Below are 18,162 nucleotides of genomic sequence, written 5' to 3' on the forward strand. Positions count from 1 at the left end.
ATTGATAAACCTCAGCTCTGATCTTTCTGAAGTCCCTAGGAAAGTAGGGGTAGTTTTATTTTGTTATCATTCTTGAAGTCATAGAAAAGATTTTAAAAAATATATTAGTTTTTCCTCTGTAACACTGGTGCATATCATAAACTCTCATTACATTTTGAAATATACATAAGGTTAATATGAAAAAAAAATTGTAAATAATGTGCATCATTATGATATGAATGAAAAATATTCTCAAAAAAAAATCTGAGTGCTATTAGAATTGCAATAGATACTTTCAGTTCTGAATGACTTTTTTTGTTTGTTCATTTTTTCTGAAGTCTTGGGAGTTAAGCACACATTGCAATATTGGATACATCTTTCAGAGAATAGTATTATTTTTTTGGCATTTGCACCTCCTGGGAATGAAATGATGAGTTTAAGCCATGTTAGTACTAGACTCTGCACAAAAAAGATATATATTTAAAGCATTATTTTTTTATGAATTAAACAAGCTATAAATGTTTGAACATTCTCTGAGGATATATTTGTAAGATTTGTAAGCAATTAGTACCATATACAGAAATAATAAAGTGTCATGGATAAGACAAGTGACATTCCTCCATATATAGTTTGGACCCGATGAAATGAATACTATCTGCCATGGAATAGTTCTATTAAAAGAGTTTCAAATGGGTTAGATTTGAATGCATTAAGGCTGGTTTATTACATCATTGGGCATTACCAGCAATGTCTGTGTGGAGTATAGATTGCTCAAGAATTCTTTATGATTACAAAGACATGTTTCTTCTTGTTTTCTTTGGCTTCATAGTTTTCTATTTCATCAGCATGACATAAAATATAAAACTGTAGGGAATTAAAGGGATGGCAGTTAGAAGAGGACTCAGATTTTTTTTCTAGTCAGTTCTTTAAAAGCAAATGCAATGTTTTTCTAGAGTAAACATTTAAGGTGTTTCATGATTGAAACACCTTAAACATTTCAGTCATGTTTTCATATCTGGAAATGTACTTTCCATGTGGAATTCACTACCTACTCCTGGTAATTCTATTGAATGGAGTAAAACCTGGCCTGTAGATGAGAAAGACCAAATGCATTCATATATTTTTCATCTATTTGTCAATGATTCTTAAAAATATAAGTGGAAAATTCTTTTAAAAACACACTGAAGTACTCATATTGCAAGCACACACAAAAATTCAGTTTTTTTCTATACCAAAGGCATATCCTGTCCCTGCCCACTTTTCCCACTTGACCTGTTTATTCTGTTCCACAGAAAGCCATATCTTGAATTCACCCATCTCATCTATATATCATCCGTCTTTCAGTTTCCAAACATTAATTCAACTTAGGAACAAATCAGACTTTTATTGACATTATGGCTTGGACAAAATCACAGAAAAGGCAAATAATTTGCCTGGTCAGTTGCTTACATAGTTGTAAGACCTTTCTCTCTAACCTGTGCTGTTGTCAGTAAGAACATTATCACTTTAAAAATTGGATTGATACTTTTATCCTTAGTTAATACAAGAGAAATAATATTGATTATATTGGAATACATTCAAATCAGACTTCACATCTTTGTCTCTCTTGAGGTATCTATGCTGGGTCTGAAGCACGGTCTGCAGGACTGGCTGGTATAGGACACCAGTGTCCCTAATGGGACCAGTTTATTGGCCACTGTCCACATAGCAGCACTAGACTTTTTTTCTGGCTAGAAACATTCTTTAAAATCAAATCAGTGCAGAAAAGACATAGACCTTTTGTTCACCTCAGCTTACTGTTCAAAACGTGAAGGTGAGTTAAAACCACAGTACTGGACTTAGATGTCAGAAAAAATTCAAAACACTGATCTAGGTTTGAATTGACTTAAGTGGAATACTAATGCTCTCATGACACAGGTCAGTGCATTAGGGCCTATGCCTGACAAAACTGAGCAAAATCTGCCAGGATGGCACAACTGAAGCTTGCAGTGGGAAAAACGTTCAAAGCATTTTTTCAAGTTTGTTTGGGTTGGGTTTTTTTTTTTAAGAGTTTGTGGAGCTCTTTGGCTCTTTCTTCTGTCAGAAGAGAATTTGAAGAAAAAAAGCTCTTCACAGCCTCCTTGATAGGTTGTTGAATCTTTTCAAATGTAAGAAAAAAAATGTTGTGGGAAGCAAAACCCAGGAAAGCTTGGTGAGCTTAGCTGGAGCTTTAAAGAGATTATATCCAAAGTTCACAGGCAGACTTAGAAAAATTTGAACTTGACTGTTATCTTGAAAAGCTGTTGAAGGCAGGGATCATCAACACCACCACAGCTCTCATCTCTGGCAAACAATTTCAAGCAGCTTTAGGTATCAGATAGTATAGCCTGGGGACTCAAGAAAGAATTTTCAGGGCTGCTGTGTCTTTATAGGTTTCTGATTTGGAAGCAAAGTTTACCATTGCTACATCTAGAGAAAGAAAAATAGTAGATAGATACTGATGATGTGTAAGGTGGTCATTCTCTCAGTGTTGTCCCTATTACTTTCAGTTCCAGCAAGAGTAAATCTGAGATGATTAAATTTTTTTTTAGAGCCAAGAAAAGCATTAGGTGGTCCCTGTGGTTGGAAAAGGCACTATAGGAAACTTTTATCCCTCTGTCAGGGATGGTATATTGCCTGCTCAGAAGGCAGGCTTTATTGGCACCTCACAGTGGTTTGATGACTACGTGAAATGAACCCTTGGGTTCATTTCAGCTTGTTAAAATGAAAAAAAACCAGCACGACCATAGCACCTTTGTTGACAGTCTTATTATACATGTCAAGGGCTGACTGAATATGGTACCTGAAGCGATCTCTTAACGTTTGTTGAGTATTTGCTTTGTGTGTACAAGTAACTGGACAAAGTTCCCTTCCAGGGACTGGCAGAGAGAAAGTGCTAATATTACTTGCTAAACAAGCTTTTTTTGAACTCCCTTGTGTTTTGGATAATGAGAGATGAGGTTCATGGTCTCAATTCACAGAAAGAGTGAATAATATATAAAATAATTACACCTGCCCACTGCAATGGTATGCACTACCATAAGCTGCCAGACTGGCAATGTGGGGGACACAGCTGTCATCTAGATAAGATTAAACTCTTCCAGACTAGCAGTCTATTATTAACATTAAATAGGTATTTTAAATCAGTTAGGCAAGTCAAAAGTCAGCACAGCAGTGAAGAACAATTAGATAGGGTGGGGGTTTTTTTTTTGTTGTTGTTTTTTTTTGTTGTTTGTTTGTTTTTTGTTTTCCCATGTTGCCTGCAACAAAGCCAGTGTTTCAAGTGACACTTCCCAACTATTTGAGAGTCAGAAGCTCATTAGCTTCAGTTTGATCAAACTAACTTGTAAGTGATAACCTCTGCTTAAATATCTTGGAGAATACTAACAAGACAGAAATTACATGGCAGCACTGAGGAATACATACAAAGTCAGGAAAATGTAAATTTTCATGACTTTATTCTACTACATCAAAAAATTCTGGCTGTAAAATTCAGTAATTTTAAGGAAAGAAGACAAAGCCACTATCTAATACACCTATATAGTTTATTTAAGGTATTCCACCAAATTGATAATTTTCCTTTCTTTATGTGTGTTCTGTTGTGATCAGAAGCTAGTCCTAGTGGCCATACTGAGAAGTGGATTTAGTAGTAGCATTCGCTATAGATGTAAAGAAATGGACATGTTCATTTCAGGAAATGGAAGGCTACACAAGCTCTAACAACAAAGATTTGTACAAATACTTTGTCTGCCTTCTGTTGTGTGATGCTTTTCAGGATTTCATCTTCTTCAGAACCCAGAAAAAGACATGTTTAGACTTGTGTTTTGCATTATTAACCTACCCTAATCATTAGAATTTAAGCTCCAGCAAATATCATATGTATACTTAATGTATTATAAGGAAGAATGTTGAAACAGGAGGTTTTCCATGCTTGTCTTAGCAGTTATATAGTTTATTCATCATTAAAATCAGTGCATAATCATAACTGGATATATGAGCAAGCTGTCAGGCACAGTGACAAATCCAAGCAGGCAAGTAATTTACCTGAGCCTGTACATTTGTCTAAGGAATAACAGGCTATGGCGGTAGTCTTTCCAACTGATAATTTTCAGTTCATTTTTCAAGTGCAGATTTGAATAAAGAAAATACCTTTGAGCGTCCAGTACGAGGACAAAATATGTAACTAATAAAATATCTTCTCTCACAGTGCTCAGAAGCTGATACATGCATGATAACGTAGCTGCTTGCACTTGTAGTTTTCTTACCTGTATTAGTGTATTTGAATGTCCATAGCAACACGTGATTCAGAAGTCTTTTAGATAACTGTGTATAAAACAGATGAATCAGTAGTCTGTCCATGGCAATAAGTCTGAGTTGCAGTATATTAGATTTATAGAACAAACAGATCCATGTCTTAGTCTTTATCTGAGATCTGACCCATATCCTACAGAAGTTAACTGTGACCTAATCCTGTTGCTATTGCAGCCTCTGGAAAGCTCTCAGACTCTGACCCTCTCCTGAGAGTCTTTTCACAAGGTGTCAGGAGAAAGCTTCCAGATAAGAACAGAAGCAGGCTCTGAATAACTGCAGTGCTACAGAAGCAAGCTTTCGGATGTTTCCCATTGATTTGGATGAGGAAGGTGCTTAGCACTTGCTTTTCAGGTTCTTAAAAGAGCAAGTGGCTGTATAAAGTTTACTTTGGGGAAAATACTCCCATGAATTACCTATAAATAAATCTCAGACACTGGGAGTCAAGCTTATTTTAATTCTTGTTGGACATCAGCTTTCAGCTTGGAAGAATTTTGTCACAGCCAGGAGGGCACCAGAATTGGGTCAGATCAAATGGTGGGTGCCTTGCAGACTTTGGCGCTTTGTTGTTTTATAGCACACGCAACTTGCTTTTTCTGTAGATCATGGAAAGATCAGTTAACTAGACTTGTCAATAGCTGTACCATGTTTGAGCGACTCTTTGTGGTTGGTTGACACTGGCCAACAGCTAAGCACCCACACAGCTCCTTGCTCAGTCTCTCTTCTTGCAGGAGGATGAGGGAGAGAACAGGAAAAGCAAAAGCAAGAAAAATTGTGAGTAAAGACAGTTTAATAACTGAAGGGGAAAAAAAGGCAAACGCAACACAAAAACATGCAAAGGCAATTACTACCTTCCACAAGCAGACTGATGCCCACCCAACATTCAAGGAACAACTCCCATTTCCGATTTTTATCAATGAGAATGTTATTTGCTAGGGTATATCCCTTTGGCCAATTTAGGTCAGCTGTCCTAGTTGTATCTTCTACCAACTTCTTTCCTATTTGCTGGTGTAGCAGAGTGGAAAAAGCTTTGATGCTGTGAAAGTACTGTTCCACAATAGTCAAAACACTGGTGTATTATCAACATTGGTTTAGCCACAAATCCAAAACTTAGCACCATACAGGTTGCTATGAAGAATATTAACTCCATTTGAGCCAAACCCAATACATGTACTTCCCAGGCAGAGATACATCATTGACCCTGACAATGGAAAAGATGATGAACCATTTGAAACAGGATAACTATGATAACATAGCAACAGGGACTGAGACTCACAGGTAGACATGTGTGCTAAAAACATAGCAACAGAAAGCATTTTGTCAGGTTATTATCTATGGAAGGACTCAGTCTGTGGCCCATTTAATCTGGAGCCTGAAAGGACATGACAAAATGAAATGAACTCATCTTTCTTGCTAACGTCTATGAAACTAAGTGGACAAATGGTAAATACACCTTAAAGTTTCAATATTTGACTGGGTTTTATTTTTAAATAAAATTTTAAAAGGAGTTTACTAGACACCAAAGTGCTTATTTGAAGCTAGTTTAGCCAGTCACAGGAGATGCTGAAGAGAGAGATAACAGTAAGACAATTTGTTGCATATTTTTTACTCCTGCCATAAGCTGTGTAATTATTTGAAACACCTATTTAGAACTCCTACGTCAAGTCTAGGCCTTTGAATTTAACCATCATAGAACTATATGTGCATTGTAATTATATGTACATAGTGGAGAAAGAGGATGAATGAATTTTTCTGAATTATGTTAGGAAACTGATAACTGTGCTTGTTCTGTTGGCTAAGGGGAACATCTGGAAGAGAAGGAAACTAATGACATTTATACATAAAGATTACTTAATCAATCAGTGCTTCAAGGCATGCTATTTTCTCATGGGTATTGAATGTCCTCTTCTCTAATTTAACGGGTTTTTCAAAAACATTGCAAAAGCAATGTAGAAGCACTTGCCTCGGTTCTCTAGAGAGAGGGGAGGAATCTTAATGGTTGTGACATAAAGATGTTCAGCAAGATTATGAAATTTATTGTGCCCAATGACATACTAAGTGGCAAAAAACACAGTAATGTGCTTCTTCAGAAAGTCACTTCACCCAGCCATCTGAACAGCTGAATTTTCTCTCTCCTTCATGTATCACGGCTCAAGGTAGAAACAGGAGAGAATTCTCCTTAGCTTTCATAAGATTCCTAGATGTCTATTGGAGTCAGCAGTGACTGTCTATTATAGAAATATGTTTATGTTCGGATGGCTCTATTACTAATTTATTTTCCCCAGAATATACTTTTATGGTTAATTATGTACATGGACAATCCAGGAAGCAATTTAAAAAGAGAAGTCAAATGTGTTTACAAATGTGTGTCCCTTAGAAGACCTGTGTGTACCACTGGAGAATCACATCTTGGGGTTTGGACAGTGTATACAGATAAACTGATAGTATTAGCTGGTATTCTTTTCAGGAGTGGTGCTGAGCTTCATTACTTTCAGAAGAGTGAAGAGACAATTATGCCTTAGCAGTCACAGTCTTCTGTAAAGATTTTTGTTGCATGCAGAAAACACAGTCTTAGTATAAGATTGCGCACATCTTACAAAACTCAAACATTTCCAAATCACAGTGTTTGTGAGACATAGGGTGAAACAGTCTCTGGAATTTTCTTTATCTCTTAATTACTCAAAAAGACTAGATAGTGCCTTTGTTTAGGCATCTTTTTTCCAGATGGATGAAGCTGGGCAAAACTAATCCAGTATCTAACATATTCTACTATAGTTTGAAGGTGATCTTTCTCACATTATTTTCATCTTTTTGTCCTTGAGGTAACAGATACTGTAGGAAGCTATGGTTCTTGAATAGAGGCATGCTGAGAGGGTAGGAATTTTTTATGTGGTCTTCTTATAATATTACTTATTCTGAATTTGTGAGCTGTGTGCAGCAAAAAGCTGCTTCTTTTATTTATTGTTTTTTTCCCTTGCTTTTCCTCATAAACAACTAAACCTTCTAAATGAGTTTTTTAAGGAAGTTCAAGTGAGATTAGACAAAGCTGGTCAAAAGACGAATTCAAATTATGTCAGAGCCAAAGTAGTACTTAAAGATGTATCATTTGGCAGAGTGAGACACCCTGGGGGCTGACTACTGGTTAGTGATGTAGATTATTAAGGTTTTGCTTGTTGCTGTGCTGGCCCAGAGTGATTGAATAAGGGTTTGAAACTGATCCTCTGCTAGCTTAGCTAAGTTTCCCAGCCAGCCACACGCAGATGCATACTTGCTTTTCTGTACCTAGAAAGAAAATCAGGTCTCAGACTGAGAACAAACTTGCTGACACATCTATTCTTTACCTCAAAACACTTACATGAGTGCTTTTCAAAAAAACAGTGCTGATTCTGCAACAGAACTGTCATCTTAAGGGTGGTCCTTTAGAAAGGTCACCTCAGAGCCTGCCTATGTTATCACATTACTGACTAAGGAGTATGAGAAGGCTATTTCTCCTTTTTCCTTGAATAACTGAAGATCCTGGGAAATTTCATAGTTAAGTTTCCTCTCCTAAATCAGATAATAGTGTTTTGAAATGCTGGGATTACTTGTGGAACAGCAATTCTGTAGATGAGCAGGCTGCTAGAAATGCTGTGTTAAGAGGATTTTGCAAGACTGGGTGCAGCAATACAGTAGGTCCAAAGGGAAGGATGTTCTCACTATACAGACTCTGGAATACTGCAGTAACTGCAGTAAAAATTACATGTATCAAAGACATCTGTGAAAGAAGGAAATGGAATATAATGCATTATCGCCTCCAGAAGCAATATTCAGTTTTGGGGTAAGGTTAAGTATCAGGTGTTCCATTTCCCAACTACAGCGACAGATTAAAACAAAAAGAAAACCTTATGCCTACCACTGATCTATAAAATATATTTTTAGGTATAAAATGAAACATTTTGCCAGTGATTTTTGCTGTTCATAACCTGTATTTAACATTTCCTCAGAAAACAGGATTTAGAAGGATTCAAAGTTCTCCTAAGATCTACTCATTCTTACTTTTGCAGAACTTATTGGCTTCTTTTCCCTGTGCAGTACATCTTGAGGCTTACTGGTTTTGTTCTCTTTCCTCCTCTATCAATTGACCTTTTCTCAGCTATTTAATCCCATAGGAGCACATTTCAGCCATGCCAGTTTTATCTTCTCCTTCTCTGTCAGAAACACTTCAGTAACCTATAGATGTACCATCATTTGGCATATTATGTACCTAAGAGGTTTTATCTAGGTATTGGATTGTAAAGAGACATATCTCCATAAAGAGACAACTTTTACTTATATGCAGCATCAGCTGCATGCTAGCTGCATGCAGCCAGCATGATACATGCAAAATGCAACCAGGTCTTTAAAAGTAACTACTAAATTTTAAGCATTCAAATTAACACATAATTAATAGAGTTGAGAAGGAGAGGACGCTGAGCATCACCATTAAAAAGCATCAGCCTGAAAACTACCAGAGATAATGTTGATCACAGTGATAACTTGCTGGGACCAGTATTATTCAATATATTCATCAATGACTTGGATGAGGGAATTGAGTGTACTATCAGCAAGTTTGCTGATGACACCAAGCTGGGAGGAGTGGCTGACACACCAGAAGGCTGTGCTGCCATCCAGTGAGATCTGGACAGGCTAGAGAGTTGGGCGGGGAAAAATTTAATGAAATATAACAAGGGAAAATGTAGAGTCTTGCATCTGGGCAGGAACAACCCCAGGTTCCAGTATAGGTTGGGGAACGACCTGATAGAGAGCAGTGTAGGGGAAAGGGACCTGGGGGTCCTGGTGGACAGCAGGATGACCATGAGCCAGCACTGTGCCCTTGTGGCCAAGAAGGCCAATGGCATCCTGGGGTGTATTAGAAGGGGGGTGGTTAGTAGGTCGAGAGAGGTTCTCCTTCCCCTCTACTCTGTCCTGGTGAGGCCGCATCTGGAATATTGTGTCCAGTTCTGGGCCCCTCAGTTCAAGAAGGATAGGGAACTGCTGGAGAGAGTCCAGCGCAGGGCCATGAAGACGATTAAGGGAGTGGAGCATCTCCCATATGAGGAAAGGCTGAGGGAGCTGGGTCTCTTTAGCTTGGAGAAGAGGAGACTGAGGGGTGACCTCATTAATGTTTATAAATATATAAAGGGTGGGTGTCACGAGGACGGAGCCAGGCTCTTCTCGGTGACAACCAACAGTAAGACAAGGGGTAATGGGTTCAAGCTGGAACACAAGAGGTTCCACTTAAATTTGAGAAGAAACTTCTTCTCAGTCAGGGTGACGGAACACTGGAACAGGCTGCCCAGGGGGGTTGTGGAGTCTCCTTCTCTGGAGATATTCAAAACCCGCCTGGACGCCTTCCTGTGTAACGTCACCTAGGTGTTCCTGCTCCAGCAGGGGGATTGGACTAGATGATCTTTTGAGGTCCCTTCCAATCCCTAACATTCTGTGATTCTGTGGAGTTCTGACCATTCTTGTGCTTATTCTACACTGATATGAGGGGTTTTTGCCATAAAGAGATGAATCTCCAAGGACTTAGGTTTTCTGGCAGACTCAGAACCAAATCTCAGATATCAGTAGAGCCCACAGCATAAACAACCCCTTTTATCACACTGGTCATCCAAATATCATTTCAGTAGACTCTTAGGTTTACATTTCTTGTCTAGAAATAACATTAATACCTATATTCTCAGGCTTCTTACCTGCATATAATTTATCTTATGTTGCAGTGATTTTGCTCTAATCTAATGTCCAAAGAGTTAAACAGGCAAAAGCATTTACTTTTTATTCTGGGAGAGGCTTTGCTGACTTTTGCCTTAAAATTCTGTGAAGAATAAGTGAAAGCAAAAGAATGTATTTTTGCAGCATGTATCAATCTTCTGGTAGTCTTTGATCTCTTTAAGGGTATTCATGGTCTAAAGGACTACCTCACTTTTATAGAAATAACTGAAACGTGGATCTGAAATAATTGACACCGAAGGGAAAACATATTAAATGTAGTAATCTCTATCCACCACCTATTTTTTTTTCCCAGTGCTGACTTTAAAGGCAAACTAATCCTTTTTTTTTTTTGAAAAGTAGTGATTTAGCCGTAGTAAAGACATTATATGATGAAAGCAGACATGTACACACTATTCACAAGGAGGTTACCTAACGAAGTTTTAAGGAAAAATATCTTTGTTAATAAAAATAGTTGTCTTATGCATTTTTTCTTATTTACTTAGAAGATTTTTCTTTCTTAGTTTAAAGTCATAGGTGAAAAACAAATGAACCAAACCATACCAAAACAAAACCCATCAAAATCAAGCCAGTAATATACTTTGTGCTCAAATAAGGCTTCAGAAGGTCTGCAAGACACATGTATTTACCTCTTAAAAAATTTGCCTTTTGCAAAACTAGCTGAGACTTTGTGACAGCACCATTTCTCCCTTACCAACCTGGGATGAACTCTTGATTAATACAACCAGTAAGGAAAAAAAAAATGCGGAAGACCAGTCTCTACTGGTTTACATGAGTAGATGTATATATAACAGAAGAGGGTTTGTTGGAGTCTATTGTTGTAAGCTCTGCTAAATTTCATGGGCCAGATCACATCCTCCTGTGGAAAAAGTTAAAAAAAAAGGGCAGTGTGATGCCCAAAGTTAATCAGAATAGTACGGCACACAGTTCTTTGCAAGAGGTATAGATACTAAATGAGGCAGATGTCCATAAATTCCCTGCCTGAGAAAAATTTCTGAATAAATGGGGGACCATAAGGTATCACAGAGCCGCAGTGGATCAGTGGGATTAACAGAGGCACCCAAGCTGGGACTGAAGGTTTCCTCGCTGCTCTGTCAGCTTTGGTGGTGGAACTTCTCCCTCATGGGTTCACTCTTTTCATAACAAGAACATAAAGACACTGTCTAGAAAGGAATGACATGACAAAGCATTGAGTAACATCAATGGTATGTCAGAATTTCTTTTGAAATGAATACTGATATAATCACTGTTCTTCTCCAAAGAGAATTTCTTCATAGGTGTGTCAGAGGGTACTGAGATGCTGGGCAAATTATTTTTAGCTTTTCCACTTTTTGTGCTCATCCATACTTACTCGAAATCAAGACCATTTAGGTGGCAGAAAGCTGCCGTGTAAGAACAGAAATTCAAAGCCTTTTACCTAAAACTAATGACAGAGAATTGAAAATGGGATAGAATGTAATTAAATCATATTCAATTTAGAAAGTAATATGCATGCGTTTATTCACAGCTAATGCCTAAGTCTCCCTCCTCTAAAAGAAAAGTAGTAGCCCCTAATATTAGCATTTAACATAGTAGCTTGTAATTCAATTGGAATCTTGCTTCCATTTTTGTAGGATATTCTTTATCCTTATTGTGCCTTGGCCACTGCAGCCAAGAGCAGTCTGTTAAAGATGCCAGAAAAGAGGTGGTTGGCCCAGTCCTCTTCAGAAGGAGTTTTGTGTTAAGCCAGGCTAATCTGACCATTTTTTTTAAATTCGTGTATATCTCATTCATGGATTAAAACAGAAATAATATTTGTAATTAAAACACATATCAGAGGTAAAAAATCAGGTAACAGTTCTTGGAATGAGGGGCTCCAGGAACCATTTGCTTTTGGTTGACATCTCTGTATTACAAAACATCTGAGATTCGAAACATCCACAGATTTACACTCTGAGCCTTTTTTTTCACTGATGTAAACAATGTTGTCTTAGTAGTCAGAGCTATGATGTCGGTCTTATTGCCACTCTACTGAGATACTACAGAAAAGAAGAAAAATGAGTAAAGTTCAAGGCAAGTTTTGAGACATCTTCAAAGAAAAAAGTGATTATAGCTGTTTCTTTTTCAAGGGGTCAGTTGTTCATTGAGGCAGTCTCTGAGGGTGACATTACATTATTATACCAATTTGTCACCTAAATTAAAGCCATTTAGCCTGTTATTTAGTGTGCAGCTGCAGAACTGATGTGTTTTATTTTATTTTTAATGTGTTTCTTTACAGATGGGAAAAAGAAAACTCTATATGGAGGTAAAAATCACATCAGAACCCTCTAAAGATGTTCCTCAGGATAGAAACTGTCTCTGGCAAGAGGAACAATAATCTGAGCAGATCAAAGTGCTCTCCTTTGTTACATATAACTTACTCGTTGGCTAAAAACACAGCAGTGCAGGGATATGTCTTTACACAGCCATCTTATTTTCTTTACATCTGTTCTGGGTTTTTTTTTCTGATATTGTGCTTTCCCTAAAACAGGTACAACTGCATTTGTGTATCCACAGGAGATCTTTTATCTGCTGTGACCATGGATAGTGTCTTCTGAATTATGAAATAACTTTATTTCTATTTTATACATTAGTACTAGTATTATTTTATATGTTTACAAATTTAACTTCTGATGTTTAAAATGTTTGTCCAATCTACCAGGAATTAGAAATAGTATCAACAAGATAGATGACCATATGGTAAATACCTACTGGAGAAAGGCAAGAGTTTTGTAAAATGTTATAAAATGAAATAAAAACAGTTCTACTCTCCATTTTAATCTAATTATAAGCATATTCAGAATTTCTTGAAATTATGGTCTAATTGTTATCCCTTTCTTACTTTATGATCCGGAGTGTTTAAAAACATACTGTGTTAGCCAGAGGCAGTATCTCTGTCATGATGATAAAACGGTGTCCTATCTGCTCAGTTCTCCAAATGTATCAATATTTTTCATACATACTATATATTAATACTACAGAAATCTATTTATCTGAAAGACTATCCACTCCTGAATTTTCTCCCTATTTCTATACTAAGCTTTTATTTTGAGAGTAGTTGACCTTCTAAAAACCATGCTCTTTTCATATATTTTTGCTCCCTTTTTAGTTTTGTTCAATACTACAGTATCATTTTTCATTACTTCTTGTTTTTTCTTCAATCTCCTTGCTTTTGATCACTTTTCTAATTTCAGTTCAGTTCTTAACTGTCTCCTCATCAAAACTCTATCTTTTTTTAAATTTCTGAAGGAGTGCATTGATATGTCAGAGAATAATATTGCTGGATTATTCTTATAACAATGTTCATGTATCCTTTTACTCAGCTCAAAGCAATTACCATGTGGGCATAATTTTATATCTGAAGACTCTGAATAAGTTGTTTGCTTCCAGTTAGACTCTGATATCTCACTCTCAAGCCTGTCAGCTCCATTTGACATCTTTAACCCTGCAGAACAGTAAAGCCACAGTATTTATCAGTTTTATCAAAGTACACAGTCACAAGCAGGCATATGATGGAGTCCTCTTTCTGTGGGCAGTAGGAGTGGGATTATACCACAGGGTGCCAGGCTGTAGGGGGTTGTTACAAGCAATAGTTGAGCTTTTAGTGATGGTATCACATGCAGAAAGTTTGTAGCTGGCAGCTGGTGGAGTGAGCTTGGATTAGTTACGAAAGCTCTTTGACAGAATTATCTGATGTCTGGGAAATCCTGAACTTCTACACTGTGATTACGATTTAGCATAATCTCATTTTTCTTCTGCCGAATCTGACACTGAGGAGCACGGGGAGACCTCAGACTGAAATTCAGCTTTAACCGTTCCTTATTTATGTCTATTAAAATGCCATTTTGGAGATATTCTCTGAAATGATTCATGGCCCATCAGCACTTCACTGAGGTGTTGTCCACAGTCCATTTAAGAAGTCTTTCTAGTGAAGTATGACAGGAAGTAATGTCAACCTTGACAGAAGAACTCAGCAGGGAACGTCTTAGCACCCTGTCAGGCATCTCTGCACCTTTTTTGTCCCATAGTGCAAGAGGAAAACACCACTTTGTAATGATAACTCACTGCAGCTCAAGAGAAAAGAGCAGCAAAAATATTACAGCAGCTAGTTTCCTCTCCGCCTCTTGGAGTTCTTCATCCATTTACAGCCTTTGTATATTTTTGCAGGTAGTTTCGCATCTTGAGGCAACTGCATTTCTAGAGAGACCTGTGCTGTTAGAGAAGGGGTCTAACTCTTCTTTACACCCCTCAATTTTCTTTTTAGCTGAAAAAGAGCAGAATTTTTGTACTTCTCTCACATTTTCTCATCAGTTCCTTTCCTATGACATGGCTGTCAGAAATATGTTTTCCTCAGAAATTTTCTTTTGATTTGAACTGATCTGGAAAATCAGAGCTTAAACTGCAAAATTAAATTACTTTAACTTATTAATCTAGGTTCTTAATATAATTATATTTTGACAGATATGAACAAACTAAAGCTTCTAACTGTGCGTAAAGGAAAGAAGTAGATGTATTCAAATTCTTTCAGGTTGGTCACAATGTGAAGATCTGTAACCTTTCTCACAAAAGCCCCTTTAAACAGTAAATGTTTCCTTCCGTTCACATTAAGAAACAAATCTATGTTTAAACAACAGTTGATTTAAGTATTTATTATTTAACCTTTCAGTAAAATTTTTATTGAATATGATTTCAATATTTAAATTTATAACAGTAATTTAAAAAAATTAAATAAAGTTAAATTTGTGACACAAATCAGCTGAAGGTAAGCAACTCTAAATTCAGGTTGAAAGTACGGTGTTATTTATATTCAGTCTAAACCAAAACAAGCCGAAGTACAATAGTAGAGGTGGAAAGAATCATGGAAGATTGAGGAATGATAATAAACATCTTCTGAGTGCATTATAACTGCTACATTTTAAGTCTTCTTTATTTTTAATTATTAAATATAGCCACGATGGCATACATTTGGAAGAAACAGTTCTTTAACTCTCAGAGCTTTGAGGGACATGGTGTAAATTTCTATTAACTTCTTAAACATTCCTTTGACGAGATCTGGAAAGTATTGGCATATTAAAAGCTAAGCACAAAAGTCAAGTCATTTATTTGTCAAAATGGGATGTTTTACCAAAGCTGAGATATTTTATGAAGAGGTAGCTGGATCCATGACATTTTCAGGGGAAGTCAAAGACAAGGTGAACTAAGACACCAGAAACCCATCTTCAGCTCATAGTGTATCTTATTTGGAGCAATTTAGTGGAAAACATTTTATTCTAAACCATAAAAGACAGAATGTCCACTTGCCATTATTTATGTCAGTACCTTAACAAATGGACTAAGAACTCTCACAGGATACATTTCTTTAAAATAATGAAAAAAAAAAAACCCTTCTATTTTTACATTATTTATATCCTTGATGCTTGTTATAGTAATGAATTGTCATTTTATTTGCAGGTGTATTCCAAAGGCATCTTTCTATATCCCATACAAATATAATGACTCATATAGAAACTCTTGCTCATGATTCAGTTTCTCACACATCCCCACATAGATTGTGTCACCTGCTTTGCTGCTGCTGCCTTTGAAGTGTACAGATACATCATAATTCCTGTGGAAATGTACATCTTCTGGAAATTGTAGGATGTCTCAAATGAGACTAGACACTTATGTTTAAACATCTCTCAAATGATTTAATTCTGCAGCTGAATACATCCACTATTAATATCCCACTGGTTTAAAGGGGAATTTCTCAGCTCATTTCTGTAGACAAAACAGGGATTAAGGCGGCATTTCTGAGGTATGTCCCTAGAACCACTCAGTATATGAATGGAAAAATCAGTTATGACTGATGCAGCTGCCCTGGAAGAGAAAAGTAGTTGCTTCAGACGAGTTAGCTTAGGTATGTATTAAACATAGTATCACTTAGCCAATAAACTTTTTGAACTAAATAAATGAACATCATTTAGAGAAGAGTGATTGAACTTTTGGATGCTGCTCAAGATTGTTCTATTGAAACAGTAGCTCTTCATTCTTCACTGAGATGCACTGCTGAGAAGGAGGCCAGAATGAACACCTGTATCTTTCCAGAGAAGTATATGTGTGTATAGAGCTGTCTTTTCATTCTGCTTGTTCTCTCTCTCTCCCTCTTCCCTGTTTTCTGTGGGATTCGGATTTAGTTAGAAGACAGGAAACTAGCCTGGGTTGCAAATATACTTAGAGTTTATTTGAATACTGCTAAAGCTGATGAGGCAAGCTTTCACCTGAGGGATGTTTTTTAAACTTGCAGCTTTCTGATTATGATTCATTCCTCTTGTTATTGTCATTAGAAACTACTCTGGGAAGAAAGATGAAAAGTAAGTGGGGACCATATACTATTTCATCCAGAGTCCCTGGAGCACTCTGAAGATGAGAGGAAAGCCAAATATAATAACTTGAGTGATATTAAGTCAATAACTTTTACACTTTTTGCTTTTCTTCCACTCCCTCAGTTGCAATACACTGACCTAGTATGCACATGGATAACAGATCTTAAATTCATGGAACATCCAGTTTCATTATGCTTTATTATAGAAGCTAGATGAGAACATAAGAACAGAATACTAATCAATCAAATGGAGACTCTTTTTAGCTGAGATAGCACAAAAAATATTTATGAACCAATGCTCAGAGCTGCGTTTTTCCAAACTGCAAATTTTATATGTAAAATATTTGAGGAATAGTATATTGTCCTGGAATAGATACTCTGACAAGCTTATGCCAAAAGAATACTACTAAGTTTGCAAAGGCAAACTCTTCAACATCAAATAAAACTGGTTGCTTCTTACTTAAGATCTGTTTATTACTTGTGACCATAATTAAAGTGATCACATACTACTTTTTTTCCAAGGGACTCCTTCCTTATTTGATGCTCAGAGTACCATGCATTAGTAAGGTAATCATCTGTATGCTATTTTAGGACTGCCCAGACAGCTGCAATCCAATTTCACATGTCCTTGCAAGACCATGCAATAGTATTATATATGTTTTAAATAAAAAATAATGCATACACTGAAAAATTAAAAATAAAATATTCATTGATCACATATAAGATGACGGAGGAAGTGAGAGTAGTGATGGGGGGATTGGTTGTCATTCTTTAGTTGCTCACATTTGGTGAAATTTGTTGTCTGTCATGAACCAAAGACCTGCCACAGCAAATTTCAGCATAATTGCTTTAAGTTTGGCAAGATTATAAGAAACTGAAACTCAGGTACTATGTTGGACAAATATTACCCAGATATATTTCATCAATTGTTAATATGTCAAATAACAACCAACAATGATTGTCATAGTTTTCTTATCAGATTCTGTACCATATAAACAATTAAATTGAGCCTTTGGAATTAATTTTACGAAATATGCTAATACCTTGTAGACAGTAACAGACTTAATCAGATGAAATATGCATTTAATAGTGAAAGGATCTATTATATACAGTGAAAAAAGTTTTTGAAAACTCATGGAAATTGTTTTGTACTAAAACTAATCAAGGCTTTTTTAATCAAGAGTGATGAACAGAAATGTGGAAAAATAGGACATAATTAAAATTTAAAAATTAAATTATTCTGATATTCGAGGGTGTTAAAAAGTAGCTGTGGTGCTTTATGTTATTTTTCTTCCTTTGCCTCTAGAACTGTTAAAAGACCAGCACACAGTAAAGCCATGACACTGAACTGCGAGCCTTGAAAATGAGTTCTGATCACAACTCTGCAAATGATTTGATTTCTGACATCCTAGTTCTCTTTTCTTTTAGAATGTGATGGTTTAGGGGTTTTGGGTTTTATTTCTTTATTATTTTTTTGAGTGTGGGAAGGGAAGAATAGATCCTGATAAATCTTTGGTCCATGCCTAGCCAAAATGAGAAAATATACAGAAAAACGGACAATTATAAGAAAATAAAAGTTAGATTTAAACCTCATCTTTTTAATAATCCCTATGACAAGAACAGGAAAGATTTGATTTCATGCATTTTTAGTATTCCATTTCTAATTTGTGAAATCTTCAAGCTCTTATTTAAACTATGACTAATACTGATAGGAACCTGTCTATATG

The sequence above is a fragment of the Caloenas nicobarica genome, chromosome 3 (assembly GCF_036013445.1).
Source record: "Caloenas nicobarica isolate bCalNic1 chromosome 3, bCalNic1.hap1, whole genome shotgun sequence".
Classification (NCBI taxonomy): Eukaryota; Metazoa; Chordata; class Aves; order Columbiformes; family Columbidae; genus Caloenas; species Caloenas nicobarica.